This window comes from Sinocyclocheilus grahami, unplaced genomic scaffold (assembly GCF_001515645.1).
Source record: "Sinocyclocheilus grahami isolate Dianchi unplaced genomic scaffold, SAMN03320097.WGS_v1.1 scaffold115.1, whole genome shotgun sequence".
In the NCBI taxonomy this organism is placed as follows: Eukaryota; Metazoa; Chordata; class Actinopteri; order Cypriniformes; family Cyprinidae; genus Sinocyclocheilus; species Sinocyclocheilus grahami.
This window is the reverse complement of record NW_015505294.1, coordinates 88,061-106,813: the sequence shown is the minus strand read 5'-3', so window position 1 is coordinate 106,813 and position 18,753 is coordinate 88,061. Positions and strand designations below refer to the sequence as shown.

The following is an 18,753-nucleotide window of genomic DNA, read 5'->3' as shown; positions in this document are numbered from 1 at the left end:
CGCTGAATGAATCTTTAAAGTGAACAAATTGTTCTAGTTCACTTCCATGCAGTGAATTGACTTATATTTTTTCGTCCTTCCACAAATATAGGCTATAGCATGATAAAGTATCAATAGTGAGCGGACTGCGAAGAGGCAAACAATAATTTTAGCAATTTTAAATTCGAGTCGGTTTTTAACGAATCGGTTGAGTATATGATTCAGTGACTCGTTCATAAGACACTTGTCGCCATACTGCCAAACTGCGACAATGGTCACTGAACGAATCAGTGAACGAACCCGAAAGAATGCTTTTAGCGAACAAACTCAAAAGAATCGATTCGCTTATGAATCAAAAGAACCACCAGGTCACCTGTTATTGAGGCCATAATGAACAGGTCAGATTCTGTACTAAGAAGGCTATACTGAGGTAAACTGGTATCTGTCAAATATTAGCCACCCTTATTTTGCACATTTGTCACATAAGATACTTTAATAGTCGAGCGCACGAGAACAGTCTATCATTTCAAAAAGAAAGCGCTTAACTTACGTTACTTTCCGTTGAAAGGACGCTGGATTCAGACAGTAAAATGACGGTTAGACTTAAAACAAACCCGAATGAAAAACATTTCCCTCCTAATAACTTATTTTCACTTTAATGTAGATGCTGTTTACACAATGTAAACTGTGGCCGTTTGAACCAAGTGTAAATATCAACAAACACGTTCTGATAGATGTCACATAAACTATAAATAGTGTGGTATGATATTTGTATTTGTAAGGATGTTTTGTTTGAGTAATTGTGGGCTGAGTTGAAAACACTGAAAATACAATACCTTAATATTAAAGGGGTAGAAACACACAGTGTCTTCACAACATGGCGGCGGCGGCGGCAACAATACTACAGCGAGAATAAAAGTTACGCCTTCTTTCTTTGCGTGAACATTTGGGCGGCGTTATGCAAATCTTCCCACACTGTGACGTAGACATGTGGGGGCGTGTTCGAACGAGCCGTTTTAGGTAGGCGTGGCTGACTCTTAACTTTTATAAAGAATATCTCTTTGGATTTGAGACTTTAGTCTTTGCAACTTTACAGATCTTCTTTATGCACCAAGAGCTTGTAACCCTCCAAAGAGAAAGGAACAATTTAAATCGCATCATATGACCCCTTTAAAGACATAATAGACAGTGGCAGGTCTACTCCAGCTCACTCAGTAGATAGTAGATAGAAAACTGCAGATACCTTTGCTAGTACTGAATTTACATAACAATCTGGGCCGTAGGCCTACTCCACTTTTTAGATCTGCGGTAATAGTTGCCGTGGTTGTGGAAAGCTGTTTCTAACTAGGTCTAAGTGCAAGGGTATTAAGCTGTTTGGAGGCCACATGTTAAAATGCGAGGTAGCGTCAACACCTGAGGATATTTGTGGGAAACGTCTTCTGTTCTGTAAGCAGTTACGTAGATGCTCGGTGAAGTCGGACCAGGAACGAATAGTTTTCTCCTCTCATGTCACTCCACACCCCACAAAAGGTCACTTTCAGTCTGTCTTGATGAAAACGTGATTGGAGAGAAGTTTTTTCCCTCTTATTAGATGGTTTAGTTTAGTTGTTTTTAGTTAAAATTATTTTGCACTATATAAAATAAAAAAGCAAGACAACGCAAAGGCCGAAAACCTATAAGGGCTTATTTAAAGCCTCCACCTTAAAGGAGTAGTTCACCCAAAAAGGAACATTTGCTGAAATCACTCACCCTTAGGCCATCCAAGTTTGTTTCTTCATCTGAACAGATTTGGAGAAATTTGTCACTTGTTCACCAATGGATCCTCTGCAGTGAATGGGTGCCGTCAGAATGAGAGTCCAAACAGCTGATAAAAACATCTCAATAATCCACAAGTAATCCACACCACTCCAGTCCATAAGTTAACATCTTGTAATGAGAAAAGCTGTGTTTTCATAAACAAATTTATCATTGACTAATTTTTAAACCATTGCTCCTGGCTAAAATATGAGTCTATAATTCATAATAACGCTTCCTCCAGTGAAAACGTCCATCCGCTGTTTTCCTCTCGCAACGAGTTTTGCTTGTAAATGATGCTTGATCTGTGCAGATTTCTCTCCCGATTCAGATGCGACAACTTTGTCATTGCAGAAATCAGTGTTGTGAATTAAGGTCTCATTTCCGCCGAAAGTTATGTTTGAAGTAAAAAAATGTCTTGATGGATTTGTTTCTTACAAACATGCATCTTTTCAATTCAGATGTTAATTGATGGATTGGAGTGGTGTGGATTACTTGTGGATTATTGTGATGTTTTTATCAGCTGTTTGGTCTCTCGTTCTGACGGCACCCATTCACTGCAGAGGATCCACTGGTGAGCAAGTGATGTAATTCTACATTTCTCCAAATCTGTTCCTATGAAGAAACAAACTCATCTACATCTTGGATGGCCTGCAGGATTTCAGCAAATGTTTATTTTCAGGTGAACTATTTCTTTAAGCCTCCACCTAAATAACATTTTCACAAAATTATAGAAAAAACTAAATACATACAGCAATGTATATGAGTACATTAAACTAATAAAAAACAGTGTATTCAAAAATAAATATCAAACCAGAGATGGGTAAATGTAAGTAATTTAATAATAAATGTTATGTTTATTATAAATATAATAATATAATTATAATAATTATATTTATAATAATAATAATAATAAATGAAGAGTTCATTTGCAAAAACAGTTTTTAAAAATCATGTTTTTCATTGTGCATTCCAATGAATCTCAATCAAACTGCAGTTGGGTCATTTTGATTAGGTAAAAAATAAGTAAAAAATACAGCTAAGTAACATAATAAAACACAATAAAAACGTAATGACAATAAAAAACATAATTTTGAAAATGTAAAAAAAATGGAGTTATCTGTTTTTGCAAATAAACTATTCATATATATATATATTACAAGAGGTTTGATATTTGCACATATTCAGATTTGAATTATATACATTTAGAAAAAAGATGCATATGACCTTGAAGAGTTGGAAAGTCTCTTGATATTGAGCATTTTTCTCTCAAAGGGATTTTTTTTTTTTGGTAAAGCAAAATATTTACAAGAGGGAATTTCTCGGGCAAGCAGTTTGCTTCTTTAAAGAAAAGTAGTCTCTCATTGTGATTCCTATTGTTACAGTTGATCTTTTCATGATTTCCGATGTTTAAATTGACGAATCCCAATTTCAGATCCCAGCACATTCATTTCCAAATAAGAATGGAAACTTCCAAACTATGTGACCTCTTTGTGGATCTCGATAAGGAGCAAATTTGTCTTCATGCTGCATTCTGTCATGAACAAATGCACAAAATATGCACGCATGCTTCATGCATGGTTTGTGTTGTGTGACCTCTATACGAATGCGATCAGTGATTTAAAAGTTCGGTGTTCTTGAGTTCTTCGCAGCACGTCTCATGACCCAGTTTGATGTCATTATGTTGTTGAGCTCTGGACGTAGTGTTCTCTCGGTGCGTCCCGTCTGCGAGTCTGAAGCTCTGTCAGCTCCACTTCAGGGAGAGAATATTGAAACCAGCTCCAGCGTTCTGCCTGGCTCTTGGCATATCCACTAATGTGTGCTGATGCGAGACAGATGCATTTAAAGGATGCTTTCAGCTGAGGGGCCATTATGTGATAAATACTCAGACACATATAGTTTGTGAGTCATTTCACTTGATTCACTGAAAGTAAGAGTAATTTATTGCGCTTTTTGTTGTTGATTCACTGAATAGAATAGTCATTTGCTCAAAATCTCATTTTTAATTAATTAATTAATATATATATTTCTATTAAATACTTTAATTAATTAATTACTTAATTATGTTTGCCTGTCAGGAGTATTTAATAGAAATATGTCGATTCCGTAACACTCAGACTAATTTAGTGTGTTCATTTTATGAATAATTTGTCAGAGTGATTCAGACCATGAATTTTTGAGTTGTCTTAAGTGATTCATTAAAGGAACAGGCTCATAAGAGTCATTTGGTGGTGAATCTCTACCCTGGTCACACTGTATTTTATATTTTTGTTCATGTCAAATATTTTAGATAAAAAAAACTTTTTTTTGCTGTCATAATTTTATGAATTCCCTATCACAGTATTATGAAATATGTTGTATATTAAAATATATATATATACATTTTATTATTATTTTGATGACCACATCAGAATCTTTTTAATATAAGGGCGTGACCAAATGTACCCAAAAAGCCTATAATTCATAAACAACACCTCATAACTTCACAAAGTGAAAATATGCAACATGATTTAATTAAGCATACAAATGTTTATGTAGAAAATTATTAAATGTAAAATTATTATGTGCAATATTCAGCAAAAACAGTAAAATTTTGAAATATTTTTTACAACCGTTTTCTTTTGGAATATATTTTAAAATGTAATTTATACCTGTGATTTCGAAGCTGAATTTTTAACTCCATCCAGTCACATGATCCTTCAGAAATCATTCTAATATTCTGATTTGCTGCTCAAAAACATTTATTATTATTATTATTATTATTATTATTATTATTATGTTGAAAACAGATGAGTAGAATTTTTTTTCAGGTACTTTGATGAATAGAAAGTTCAGAAGAGCAGCATTTATCTGAAATAGAAATCTGTTGTAACATTCTAAACTCAAAAGTTTATCATCACTTTTGATCAATTTAAAGTATCTTTGCTAAATAAAAGTATTGATTTCTATAAATCCCCCCCCCCCCCTTTTTTTCAGGTTTCTTTGATGAATAGAAAGTTCAGAAGAACAGCATTTACCTGAAATATAAATCTTTTGTAACATTATACATTTCTTTATCATCACTTTTGATCAATTTAAAGCATCCTTGCTAAATAAAAGTATTAACTTCTATAATTTCTTTCCGAAAAAGAAATCATACTGATGCCAAGCTTTTGAATGGTATAGTGTAAAATGTTACAAAAGCTTTTTATTTCAGATAAATGCTGATCTTTGGATCTTTCTACTCATCAAAGAATCCTGAAAAAATGTACTCAACTGTTAAATATTGATGATGATGATAATAATAATAACAAAAATGTTTCTTGAACAGCAAATCAGCATATTAGAATGATTTCTGAAGGATTATGTGACTGGAGTAATGATGCTGAAAATTCAGCTTTGATCACAGGAATCAATTACATTTTAAAGGAGACATATTATGCCCCTTTTTTACAATATGCAATCTCAGCTCAAAATACTCCACAGATCATTTATTATATCATTTTGAAAATGCCTATTTTGAGTGGAAGCAGAAACACGCCGTTTTTCGGGCCTGTGTCTTTCAATGCAAATGAGCTGCTGCTCCCCGGCCCCTTTTCCAGAATAGAGCTGCGCCATTACAGCTCGGACCTGCTAAAACATCTGTTTTGGTTCTGATTATCATGTTTATCACGCTGAAATCATGAGTTTTAAACCATGCTTCCCAAGACAAAGTTACCGGGTTCATCTTTTTCACGTTTCCTTGGTTGGTAGATGCACTGGGGATCTGATTATAGCACTTAAAACCTGGAAAAGTCAGATTTTCATGATATGTCACCTTTAAAATATATTCAAACAGAAATAAGTTATTTTAAATAGTTAAAATATGTCTCAATATTACTGCTCTTGCTGCATTTTGGATCAAATAAATGCAGGCTTGGTGAACAGAAGAGACTTCTTTAAAAACATAAAAAATCTTACTTTTTAAAACGTTTGACTGGTGTACATAATTTGATTGGAATAAATAAACTGAATATATATAATTGCTTGTTGGTAATAACATTTTATTGGATTATACTTTAAAATATATTCAAACAGAAATAAGTTATTTTAAATAGTTAAAATATGTCTCAATATTACTGCTCTTGCTGCATTTTGGATCAAATAAATGCAGGCTTGGTGAACAGAAGAGACTTCTTTAAAAACAAAAAATCTTACTTTTTAAAACGTTTGACTGGTGTACATAATTTGATTGGAATAAATAAACTGAATATATATAATTGCTTGTTGGTAATAACATTTTATTGGATTATGAATTATTTTATTGTTACTGTTCCTGGTCTTTCCCTATTCAAATAAGCTGTAAGCTGATAGCTATATTTGCACGGCTGGAATTAGCAGTGCTGACGCTGTGTGAATTGGCTTGCTTGAAATGTCAGTAAATACATCATGAAAGTTGATATGAACTGTCTAAATTGTAAACAGTGCAAAAGTTAGGCCTCAAGAACCTCAAACACAACACGCTACGGCAGTTACAGTGCTGACACTGTGAAAGCACAAGATCAGGTCAGTAAATATGAGATGAACCACCAAAACAACAAGAGCATTGTGCTTTCGAGTTGCTACAACAGATCTAGTTGTGCCAGCAAGAGCAAAAATTTGGATCTAGTTGAGTCTGTACAGCTGCCTCTAGGAAAGTGAGCCGTTACATCAGGCTTTGTTAATAGGCATTGCTAGACTAGACAAAAGCGGAGTCATTGAGCTAGAGAATAAAATTTGAACATCATTGTCAGCATTTTAGTAATCAGTCCACCATGTTCACATGACTCAGAGCTAGACTTCAAAATCAGGAACAGCTTCAAGTGCAAATGAGCATGTCAACATTTCATCAAACACACTAAAGCAAGCCGCAAAATCCCCTTTCACAGTAAATGACAGACAGAATGGACTGTTTCCCATTGTTTTAAAGAGTTCATGTTGTCCAAAATGCGGTCATGAGACCCTTTTTCCGGTGATGTTAGTGGCTCGTCTGAAAATGTAAACAACACTTCAAATGCAAACAGCCTTTTGCTGCTATTGCATGTTGATTTAAAACAACCGGGAACGGGCGGAAAAGGACAAATCAAAGTGAATGGGGGTTGTTTATGTGCTTGCAAAAAATTTCTAAACTTCTAAACAGTTAACAGAAAAAATGTGACTTAAAGTAAAGGGCTGTGGAATATAAAAGCTGGCTTAGTGACGATTATGTTGGTCATGTTTTTTAATATAACTTTATTGAAAGCCTAAAAAATGATGCATAAACCAATGATTGCTGCGGAATTTCTTTTAAAAGAATGTTTAGTCGTATAACGTATTCAGTTAATTGAATGGAAAGACGTAATAAAGTATTTAAATAAATACAATATAATAAAAGTGGTCCCTATGTATGGAAGGTTAGTTCTAAAGTGTATTTATTTGCAAGAATCTCACAATTCTGACCTTTTTTCTAGGAATTCTGACTTTTTCTTTCTCTCAGATTTTACATCTTACTATTCATTCACAAAAAAAAAAATATATATATTTTTTACCTTTTATCTCACAATTTCCCTCGCAACTGTGAATTCTAAATAGTAATACTGTTTTTTCTCCGAATTTTGACTTTACATCTCACACCTCTGACTTCTTAGGAATTCTGACTTCTGATCTCGCAATCGTGTGTCTTTTGTTTAGTTTGATTTTTGATTTTTTTGGTTTCTGCCATGGAATAAAAAGAAAAAAGTAATTATGACACTTTATCTTGCAATTCTTAGCTTAAGATTGTCGTTCTCACAGTTGCGACTTCCAAGTTTCTGTTTTACAGATACGGCTTTTCTTCTCAGAATTGCGAATTTATATTTCACACATCTTTATTCCGTGGTGTAAATAAGCTTCCATCCATATGACTTGTGCAGTATAATACATATCTTTTGAAGCTGAATACTAATTTTGTGTGACGAACAAACTAGATTTGATAATTTACTGAAAATCGATTTGCTTTTGCGCACCTTGTCGAGTTCATGAGATAATGATGTCTGATTCATCAATGATTCATTCTTTTGAGTCAGAACACTTCACTGAATCACTTGATCCAGTTCACAAAAGCTGTCTGATTCTGATTTGTTGTTCACAAATCAGACTGATTCAGCTCTAAAGTTTTACTCAATGACTTTATGATCCAGGGTCATATTTGTAGTTCACGAGTCATACCTCTTTTATGTTTTTGCATCCACTTTCATTATACTGAAACAGAATATTCTTCAAAAATTCACATTTAATGCTCCACTGAAACTACATGAGGGTGATTAAATAATTACAGTATATTCATTTTTGGATAGACTACACTTTAAAAATCCTCCATGCATGACGAGAGCTGGCCTTTCTCGCAGCACAAACATTTCTGGCTGTATGAACGCCACCTGTGTGTGAGTTTCCTGTGTGTACATACAGAGCTGGCATGTATAACCAAACTACCGAACTGTAATTGTTCCCAGAGTTTCTCACTTGCCGCTTTACTATTATGCTGTTGTCGATCTGGCCTCTGGCTTGTTTTACAGCTTTAAATACATCCCCATGCAGCCACCTCAAAGTATGAAACATGACTGCGTTGTGACGGATTACCCCGCAAAGCTCTCTCATACAAACCCGCAGCTCAACCCCTGCTCCTATGCTCGTTTATTTCCATTCTAGGATAAAACAGCACTATATTGATATGTATAGGAGTGTGCAATATTGACACAAAATGATATCAATATTTCTAAGGTTTTGTCAATCATGGGAATTAAACAGTATTTTGCTGAGTGTGTTTTTGTGCTACTATCTTGGCTGGTTTAGGCTTGTAATGGACAAGCTTTTCATATTCTTCATAATCTGTGTGGTAGACTGGTAGTCAGTTCATAGCAGTGACAAAAGTGAACTTTTCCACTTAGAGGCAATATTTCCCCTCGTAAACTGGTTTTCAGGAGATGTTTACCTTTATAAGGGCAAATGCATCATCTAGTCTATTTGTACATAAATTCAATTAGAATAAGATACTAGTCGGTATCAACAAAATCTGTTTTTGTACTGCTGGTACAGAAGCTGCATCTAAAGCAGCTTTATTTACACTGTGTAGTTAAATAGCATAATGCTATGAGATTAATGTTTTAAAAATAATGTTGTGCACATTGAAATGCACAAAAAAAAATGTTTGCTTTCATAAAGTATTAAAATGTATTCAGCAGTGCTTCAGTCTTATTACCTTTATCAACCCATGAAAACACTGAAATAGTAAATGTTTTTAATGAAATTTTATATTATTTTTATAAGCAATTTTTTTTTGCGTGTTTTAGTCTCATATTTAACGTATCATTTCATTAAATAAATTTAAATATGAACCTAAAACATGCTGTAGATGGTGACAAGTCTTAACAAGTGAGTCATTGATTCATTTATTCAACTGATTTGTTCAAACAATCCATTTAGGAGCAACGCAAGTGATCTTAATGAATGGATAATTGAATCATTGATTTGTTCAAAAACACTTATGCATCCACTGTGTGACGCACAACTTTGTTTTTTTGGGCTATATTTCGCCAACAAAAATAGATGAAAACAACCTTGACAATATTGTGTCTAAAATGTAACTATTATTTAACTGTAAACAAAAAAAAATCAACATCACATTCCTAAATGTGCTGATATTTGGGAAAAACTGCAAGCTTGCTTGTGCGATATTGCTTAATTTTACTGTGTCATATAGAAATATAAGAAAGAAACTTATTCGGGGCATTTTTGCCATCATATATTGAATTTTGTGTTCTTTCTACTATACATTCTACTATAATGTCAGCTTTCCAGATCATAAAAAAAAACAACTGCGATATTATCATAGACAATACATATTGCACCTCCTATAGATATGACTAGATTTTTGCATTTTCTGTGCAGTTCACTCATACATAATTGAGCACAGTGGTGCTGGAAGGATGTTGATATGCAGTTTTGTTGCTGGGTGGTTGCTAGGGTGTTTTGGATGGTTGCTAAGTGATTGCTCACTGTCAATATATTCAGGTCTCTAGATGTGACTCTGGTCCCTCCATTGTAAGTCTATGGGATTTTTACTCTGTATGTCTTTAGTTTGTACTCCTTTGCCCTGTTTCTTGTCGTATTTTCGTCTTTTTTCTCTCTGTTTTTCTTTGATAACACTGTTCCATGCTCTCGAGCCAGACCGAATCGAAGTGCACCGCAAAACTTCCTCTTCAGCAGACTAGACGATTGATAAATGATGGAAACTGGCCGTCCAGCTGGTTTCGGTCCAGCTGAGGAACATGGGATTTGCAGCCTGTCTGTAATGACTTTTAACAGTAATGTTTGCCCTGACTTGTGATGCACTGGTGCCCAGATTGAAGCTTCTGACAAAACCCTGCTGGCCAGAACTGACTTTGAAACATGCTCTGACCGTCTGCCACTACCTAGTTTTCATGTTGTCTCCTTTTTCCTCTCAACACTCTCTTCATCTTCTGCTCTTCCACCTTCCCAGAGGACAATTGTTTTGCTCAGAGTTTTCTTTAATGTTTTACTATATAAGTGTACTATATGTACAATATAAAAACGTAATAAAATATATACTATATATTTTTAAATTTTGAAAGAAAAATTTGTATGTTGTTATTCTTTTATATAATTATTTTTTATATTTTATTATTTTATATTTGTACTTTTTAAAGTTTTTCTTTTCTCCTGTTCATTCTGATTCTGACATTCCTAAATTTGAATATTTTCAATTATTTTCTATTCTTGACAGATTTTTTTAATTGTATTCATTTATACAAATGTGCAAGTATTTTGTACAATATATTTATGGAATATTTATACAAAATAATTGCTATTATTCTCATAATTTTTTGCTCAAATTGTTTTTTTTGCTATAGTTCAGATGTATACATCCAATAATACTGTAAATAAAAAAAGAATAGTGACCACCAAACAGAAGCTAAATATTTTCTAAATATTATTTTACACATATTTATAAAATTTTATTTTTTACAGCCTATACACATGAAAATATACATGAATCTACATGAAAACACTTATATCTTTTTAATATTGGGTCTATGACCTCACAAAATTTAAAGGGATAGTTCACCCAAAAATGTAAATTCTGTCATTAATTACTCACCCTCATGTCGTTCCAAACCCGTAAGACCTATGTTCAGCTTCGGAACACAAATTAAGATATTTTTGATGAAATCCGAGAGCTTTCTGACCCTCCATAGACTCCATAGACATAGACACAACTGACACGTTCAAGACCCAGAAAGTTAGTAAGGACATCTTTAAAATAGTCCATGTGACAGCAGTGGTTCAACCTTAATTTTATAAAAAAAATACTTTTTGTGCGCAAATAAAACAAAAAATAAAACATGTTCCGAAGATGAACGAAGGTCTTACGGGTTTGGAACAAAATGAGGGTTGAGTAATTAATGACAGAATCTTCAGTTTTGGGTGAACTGTCCCTTTAAAAGCTCCTTCGACTAGGTGAACAATTGAGATCAGCAATCTCCTATATGTGATTGTTGTTTCCTGTCGCTCGAGAGCTCCCATACGTGACCTGATCCTCTCCAAGAGTTGTACCATATTCCTGGCTGTGTGCTGCCAATGTGTTGCTGTTTATCGAGTGCAGTAAAACTTTGGCATCCGATATCGCATCCCTCTGGGTATGTGGTATCTGTAAATGAGTGAATAAATAAAAACACGCTTCCATTCCTACTCTGACCCAGGGCAACCCAAGGATCTGCTCTGTTCTGGGTCCTATAATGGGACAGATGTGTCTATTTTGGGGTTTGTGCTTTTTATTTATTAACGGCAGCCTCTTAGACTGCTTACCTGTAGATATTCTTCAGTTGTTTCCCCGTGGCTCCATTTTTACACAGTCCTGTGGCTTTTTAGAGGATTGTTTTAAAAAGAAGGGATATAATGTCTGTTACTCTTGCTTTTTTCACAAGCCTTGCTGCTTCTCACATTCTGCTGAGCTGTAGTGGTGTTTGTCATGATGTTGTGAAGGCCATAGACAGGGTTATCATTACGATTGGGGTCAGGGTTAAGTGGGACAGACGGCTCATTTCTGTGTAATGTTGTGCAGCGATGCATTCGCCGCTACAGCACATCTGCATGCAGCTGTACAGTGTCATCGGTTTAATCCAGACAGCCGTTAAAACATCTTTCCACAGACCACTGAGCTGTTGCTTAAATTCACAGGGCCCTGAAGAATTTAATAATGTTCGGATGATGATTATGTCTGATTTGAGTGTTTAACTCCGTACATGAGGATGTGGTTTTATTCTCAATGTGGTGAAGTCAATGAAAACCGAGTTATGAATCATTCTGGTTCATTACTTGACCACTGGTGGCGCCAGTTTTTACAAATTCATTAGGTGTAGATTTGCATAGCCTACTGTGCAGGTGTGGGATGTGAACTGACAGATGATTCAGAACTTGTTTGATCCTAAAAAATAAATGGATTTTTGTTATTGGTTCTCAAATGTTTATTCTTACACAGATGTGGAACTGCTATCCACCAAATCCTGAATGGCCAAATTACTTTTATGAACTTAGTTCTTTTTAAGTAAACTAAGTAAATTCTGCACAAATGATTCTTAGGGGCTGGTTCTTTTTAAATGAATCAAAATCATAAATCGTGACCAGCGTATTCTGAATTATGAACAAATGATTCTTAGGGGCTGGCTCTTTTTATGTGAATCAAAAATCATACAGTGTTACTAGTTTACTCTGGTTTTTTAAAAAAGAATTTAAAACATGCGTTGTGACCAGAGCATTTTGAATCCTGAACAGTTGAATCTTATGAGTTCTTTTTAAGTTAATCAAAATCAATGACCAGTCGAATCTGAATCTTGAACAAAGGATTCTTACTAGCAGGTTCTTTTTTTTTTTTTTTAAAGAATCGAGACTGCAGTGTGACTGGTGTTATCTGAATCACGAATAAATGTCTCTTATGAGCTGGTTTCTTTTTAAGTTAATCAATGTCGTATAAATCCTGAACAAACGATTCTTACATGTGACCAGTGTAGTCCGAGTCCTGAAAAAAAAAATTCTTATGGGCCGGTTCTTTTATAAATAATTAAAAACATACATTGTGACAAGTGCAGTTTGAATTCTGAACTGTTGACTCTTACGTTTTTTTTTTAAGTGAATCAAAATCATACGGTGTTACCAATGTAGTATGAATCCTGAATAAATTACTCTTTAAAGTATGAGCCTGCACTTTTTAGTGAATCAAAATCATACAGTGCTACCAATGTAGTACGAATCTTGAACAAATGACTCTTATGATCCAGTTCTTTATAGAGAATCAAAAACCTAAAGCGTGACCAGTGTAGTCTGATTCTTTTACAAATTATTCTAATAGGCTTGGAACCCCATTTTAATTGGTTTAGCAGTTTTATTTAATATGTAGTTAGAGACAGTTTTTAGATTGCATTTATAGTGAAGGATGTGAAAAGTCATTAAGCCTTTGTAAACATAGTTTGCAAGAATTGTTTTAAACTTTTGAAATCGGAAATTTTGCCATCAGTTGTCAACAGAAATCTCAAGAATTCGTTTTTTTTCCCTAAATATTTATTCCTCAAAATACTAAAATCATTAATTAATGGAAACATTACAAGGAATCGAGACCTAGATTCCTATTGCTGTTTACGGAAAGTTTATTTATTTTGTAAATCCCAATGCGTGCGTCTGGGAAGTCTTGTACGTAACGTTCATAAATCAGGCTACAGGAATGTGTATCAAGGAAATAAATAAAATTTATTTTGAATCCAAGTCTCCATTTTGTCTCTTTACATTATTTCTCTCTAGGAGACCCGACTGAGATGTTAAATTGTTCTCCCATTGTGACTTTTCCTTTCCTCTGGCTTCTTGTGTTCCTGATAGTTCATCAGGCATTTCCTGGACTTCCTGGTTTCTTGGCCCAGTCCAGCTGTGAGTCCACCTGCTCCGCTTGGAGATTCAGCTCGCTTTCCCATGACTGCTGGAGTCAATTAACGGCTCAGAAAAACCACCGCATTGAGGTGAATTTAGATGCAACTGCCTGCCGAGTGGAGGAAAAGAGCCCAGCGCTGCAGTGACAGGTACATATGAATGCTGCCAGAATCCAACAGTCTCACATTCACGTCCTTGTTGATTCGTCACAAGCCGAGGCAGAGCTGAATAAGCTGGCGGACGGCCATGTTGAATCAGTGCTTCATCGTATAAACATAATGCAGTGGAGATGAAATGTGGTATTTTCTGTTCTTTGTGTACCTGTCTTCACCGTGTGGGTTAGAATTTGGCCCAGCGTTCCCGTAACATTGGGAAAATAGGCTTAAAAATGCTGTTTTTGGCATGGAGCACCAGGTACGTTAATGCGCTGTCAAAGACTTGACTTTGCTCATGTTCTTCTGTCTTATATCAAACACAGGCATGCTGAGTGTAATCTGCGATGATATACAGTAGGATCTGTAGTCTATAGTGAAGCATGTAACATTTAAAGGTCGTCCATTAGTGTAGTCCCATAAAATACCATAATAAATGGTAATTTCTTATTTATTCTAAAGTTTCATTCAGCTGCCTGCGGCATGTTTGAAGCAGCGATTTTTTCTTTACGTGCTCTTATAGTATTCATTAATATTCAGGATTTACGTTTACTTTTATATTTTCCCTTTTCATTTAAAAAAAAAAATTCTGTTAGTTTTATATTTTTATTTAGCTACATATTTAGTCATTTTAGTACTTTACCTTAAACTTTCAACTTTTTAACTTTAACATTTCAGTTTCGTGCCAAGGCAACATTTCCAATTATTAAGTTTAAGTTTTTCTTATATTTCTCATCACATGTGAATGTCTTGAGATTTATTTCAGTTCATGAAAAAGATTTGTAATAATTACTGGCTATTTTTTTTTAGATAGTAATACTGGTTTGAGCTGGGATTGAAATCTAAAACGCAAAAAAAAAAAAATCTTAGTCAGTACTTTTGTCTTGTTTTGCAGGAAAAATGCAGTAAATATCCCTAAAACAATATTTTCTGTGCAAGTCAAATTATGTAAATTATTAATATTGGAACATAATTTTTTTTCAGAAAATATTTATTGAATTAGGTTCATTTTTCTTACCATATTTGTCATGTTTTTTTCTCTCGTTCTCTCATTTTTTATCTCGTTTTTATTTTACTTAAAATAAGAATAGTGATGCTCTCAATCAAGCAAAAGGTCTTTTTCAGTAATGCAGAAATTAGTTTTATTTTCTAAATTTTTTTTAATCACAATAAAAAATGTTTAGTAAAAAGCGATTTAAATAATTTTTTTATTATATTTTTTAATCATTATAAGTAGGGATGCACCGATACCGATACTGGTATCGGTATCGGGCCCGATACTGGTCTCCTGTACTTGTACTCGTTAAAATGCCCCGATACCAAACGCCGATACCACACAGCATGTGATAAGCGCCATATTCAAACAAAGAAACACCAACAACAGAACAACAGACAGCAGAATGGAGTTAAGGATGTCTACTACGAAGTATATGTATGCAATGAATAAAACATTAAACATTCAGTATTAACGCCTGTATAGCTGATGTGCGGCGAGCTGATAAACAAAGCGCGCTGAGTAAATTGAGCGTGCGGCGGCGCAGATGCGCGAGCTTGTCGAGTGAATATGTCTTTCTCCCAGACATCACTGGAAAGTTTGTAGTTCGGTCGGATATGTCAAAAACAAGTAAGTAAAACAATGCACAAGTTACTTAACGGTAGGGAGGGAGGGAGAGAGAGAGAGCGAGAGAGAGAGAGCGCGCAATTCTGTTGTGTGATCTTTGATGTTCACTCACTTAGCACACGCATCATTTGGATTAAAACGAAATCGTAAAAATGAAACCATTTATAGGGGCATTCACTATAAACATCATTTATTTTCAACCTTAGGCATACACGACTTACTGGCGAAAGTGAAATAGCTTGTGTGAAATAATCTAGTCTGTACTACTGTCCTCTCATTCTGCATCAGTACAAATACATGCACGCGTCGCGCGTGTTTTGCTTGCTTAAGTGTTTCTGCATTATATGAGCAGAGGCGGACAAAGTACACAACTCCATTACTTGAGTGAAAGTACAGATACTGCTGGTCAAATATTACTCCATTACAAGTAAAAGTTGTAAAGACAGATTTTTACTTAAGTAAAAGTACAGAAGTACTTGCTTTTAAAAGTACTTAAGTACCAAAAGTAAATTTCCTTGTTTATGTCAATGCACTGTTTTATTGTTGTATGTAATACTTGCAATACTTAATTTAACTGTATATAAAAATACATCTTGCCACGTTTACCACAATATTAACTTCTTATTATTGAATTGTTGTAAATAAATATCACATTTGCAGCTGGTCAGTGTTCAAAAAATGCTGGGAAATCATTTAATGTAGTCCTACAAAAGTGATTACTGATAAACTGTCAGAAAAAAAGAAAGTCGCGTTTTAGAGAAGAAAAAAAAATCACCCACTGACTTTCAAAGCTGCTACATAGTAACGACTTTCTACTTCGAGGACCTTGATAGAAATGTAGTGGAGTGAAAAGTACAATATTTGTCTTTCAAATGTAGTGAAGTTAAAGTCATAAGTTCCCAGAAAAAATAATACTCAAGTAAAGTACAGATACTCAAAAAGTGTACTTAAGTACAATACTCGAGTAAATTTACTTAGTTACTATCCGCCTCTGTATATGAGTGGCTTTGGAATATAAATCTCAGCACGTTTCAGACGAAAAAACGCGACTTCTATTTCTGAAAATATCACTGTTAGGAGATTTATAACGAGTGGTTCCCTGCATTATTACAGCAAAGCGCGTGATTGCAGTACTAAGCCTCTGCTCTAATGCTATTAAATTAAAGATGATGTACCATAGAGCAAAAAAAAAAAAAACAGTGAAAGTAACAAAAACTTGTAAAACACATTTTAATGGGCATAATTAAGTGTGAAAATAACTGAAGGATATATAGTCAAACCAAAAATGATTCAGAGAGCAGATATCATTTTTGATATTTTTTTACTAGTGGGTGCAGGACACTATAGTTCATTTATGTAAGTGAGGATAGCAAAATAAAGTAAACTGTGACAAATCATACCCAAAAATTCTTCATACAGTGGACTACCAGTAAAATTGATACAAATTTGGGTCCAAAAATTATTCAGACCGAGTCTGGGAAAAAACTGAAGTTGAGGTTTGCATGAAGCTGGGTGACAGCATGCCCAGGAGACTACAGGCTGTCATTAAGGCTAAAGGTTGCCCGACAAAGTATTCATAGTTGTGTAAATACTGTCATACTAACAGCTGTCTGAAGTATTTTGGTTGATTGTAATCTATTACATACCTTTCTATCAAAATGATCTAGCATTATCAAGATGAATTTGTTCTGACACAGTGTAACTCTGAGTTCTTGTCATATTTTATTACCATTTTCTAAACTATAGCGAATAAACTGTGATAATGTGAGAAATGTTGAAGGTGTCTGAATAAATTTTGGTTTGACTGTATCTATTTGATAAATGAAGTTAACCAACTAACATTATACATACCCTTTTGGTTTCTGTACCCAATATCTAAAAAATGTACAAATGCAATAAAAATATCGGTATCGGTACTCGGTATCGGCAAGTACCAAAAATAAAAGTATCGGTATCGGGCGAGTACTGGAAAAAGTGGTATCGGTGCATCCCTAATTATAAGTGATTTATTTTTCTGCCTATAACATGACACAAATAAGGTCGTTTTTATTATTCAGTTTCTTATAAAACAAAGACATGAATGAAGAGAAAATGGAGACTTGAGGAATAAAGAGCAAAATTCTCCTGCTTTTTGTGGATTTTTCTTCTGCGATGAACACTCCAGTAATGCCACATTTGTCTCCTCTAGAGTTTCAGGAGAGATTTCAACAATGTCTCAAACTGTGCTAAAGTCAGATTTCAATATAAACTCAATTCCCCTTACATTCCTATGCCATCCACATTCTCTTACTGAATACCAACTATTGTCTCATCAGTGTCTCATAAGGAATTTTAGGAGAAATATCTGAGACAATGTTGATGTCATTGAGAACACCAAGTCTTGAGCAATGAATGGGCAATCTCTGAGCAATAATATGAGTATTAACTGAATGACGTTTTATTGACTATTCTCAAAACTTTACAGAAACCAAAATGTCTGAAAAATGACTTCCTCCTTAAAGTAGATGACAATCTCACGCCAAACGGTCAATCTCTCCATCTTCTAGCGTCATCGGCTGCCTTTCTGGTTAGTCATGTTTGTTTGCGTCTGTTTATTCATATCTGGCTTGTCTTCTTTCATAGGGAGAGAGGGCTTTTGAGAACGAGAGGTGAAAGCAGGCTGCTATCAGATCCAGTCTGATGTGGATGTATTTGGTTTCATTTGTGTTTTGAGACTAGAGCAAGTCCATACTTCCAGCTCTTATCCAAAATGATAGCGGAGCAATAAATTTGACAATTTTCTGATGACTCGATGGGAAAATGTAGTGCTGCATATAAACAACATTTTCCATTCAATATTGAAGATAAAACCAAATATATTTAATATGCAAAGCTTCTTCAGTTACGGTAATAAAAATAACCTCTTGTCCGAATACATTTTTTAACTGAATCATTGACTCCTTCAGACTGAATCGTCCAATTATTCATATTCAGAAATTGATTTATTGAAAAGATCCATCTCCAAAGAATGATTCATCCAGAAATCTGGCATTAGAATCATTCAGACCAAATCATTGAATCAGTCAGGTTTCATGAACAGGTGCAATTGATTTATTGAAAAGAGCCATTTCTAAAGAATGATTCATTCCCAAATCTGACATTGGAAATATTCTGACAGAATTATTCAGGCTTTATGAAGAGGAGAAAGATCCATGTCTAAAGAATGATTTATTTACAAATCTGACTTTGGAATCTTTCAGACTGAATCGTTGAATCAGT

General features: G+C 34.4%; 1 long non-coding RNA gene across 1 annotated transcript in view; it reads left to right on the top strand.

The window, feature by feature from the left end:
• Nucleotides 1–364: 364 nt before the first annotated feature.
• LOC107589307 (uncharacterized) overlaps nt 365–18,753 on the top strand; it is a 31,917-nt gene continuing 13,528 nt past the window's right edge. The window contains exons 1-2 of the long non-coding RNA XR_001609663.1: nt 365–409; nt 13,675–13,871. This is a non-coding gene — a long non-coding RNA (uncharacterized lncRNA). The remainder of the gene's footprint in view (nt 410–13,674; nt 13,872–18,753) is intronic.